The sequence below is a fragment of the Papaver somniferum genome, chromosome 7 (assembly GCF_003573695.1).
Source record: "Papaver somniferum cultivar HN1 chromosome 7, ASM357369v1, whole genome shotgun sequence".
In the NCBI taxonomy this organism is placed as follows: domain Eukaryota; kingdom Viridiplantae; phylum Streptophyta; class Magnoliopsida; order Ranunculales; family Papaveraceae; genus Papaver; species Papaver somniferum.
This window is the reverse complement of record NC_039364.1, coordinates 263192987-263193785: the sequence shown is the minus strand read 5'-3', so window position 1 is coordinate 263193785 and position 799 is coordinate 263192987. Positions and strand designations below refer to the sequence as shown.

Sequence of the window (799 nt, the reverse complement as noted above, 5' to 3'; positions counted from 1 at the left end):
TTATGTTGAAATAGACACAGAAATTTTCTTCACATTATTTTTTTGATGAAAAAATGATTAACGTCATTGGTAAACTTAGATTCATCCACAGAGAGGCAGCAGTCGACTCTTCGCTGGAGCATCTCGCCAAGGCGGATCGGGAGAAGGATTCTGAGGCATGGTTTCTTCACAAATTGGTTGCGTACTGTGTGATTCTACTCCTATCACCCAAAGACTTATGCCATTCGTTTTGGATGGCATACGAAAAATTCACCAAGTAAAAAAACAAAAAATGATTGAATGAATAGCAAAACGCCGACTAAGGGGATCGAACCCTTGACCACGGGATTAAAAGTCACGCGCTCTACCACTGAGCTAAGTCGGCTGATTCCCGTCATTTCTTGAACTAGATTTTGCTTTTTTTTTATTTATTTATCTCTGGTCTGACCTAAAACATCGTACCTTTGATTGAGTAGCAGTAGAAGTTTTCTAATCCTAGTGTGTTTGGCATGGATGGAATTAAAGGGTGGAGTTCAGTCAAACGGGAGGAGTCAAGGATGGAATTCAAATCCTAGTGTGTTTGGCATGGATGGAATTAGAGTTCAAGGTAGTTGGAACCAAGGTAGTTAATTTCGGATTCCGGTTTATCTCGGTCCCGAGCGAGACACTGGTACAACGTTGTCTCGGGGAGATTCCGTTTTCAAATTTCGGTGTAATTTCGGTTCCAACTTTTATAATAAGAAGTGTTTGTTGTCAGGTTCAATTAATTCCAATCCTAATTTGAGTCAGACTAGAAGATTGAGGGAGTATTGACCCACTT

The 799-nt window shown here is 40.3% G+C and overlaps 1 non-coding gene across 1 annotated transcript; it reads right to left on the bottom strand.

Annotated features, from left to right (window-relative positions):
* Positions 1-292: 292 nt before the first annotated feature.
* TRNAK-UUU lies at positions 293-364 on the bottom strand. Its single transcript has one exon. It is a non-coding gene; the product is annotated as a tRNA-Lys (tRNA).
* Positions 365-799: the final 435 nt, after the last annotated feature.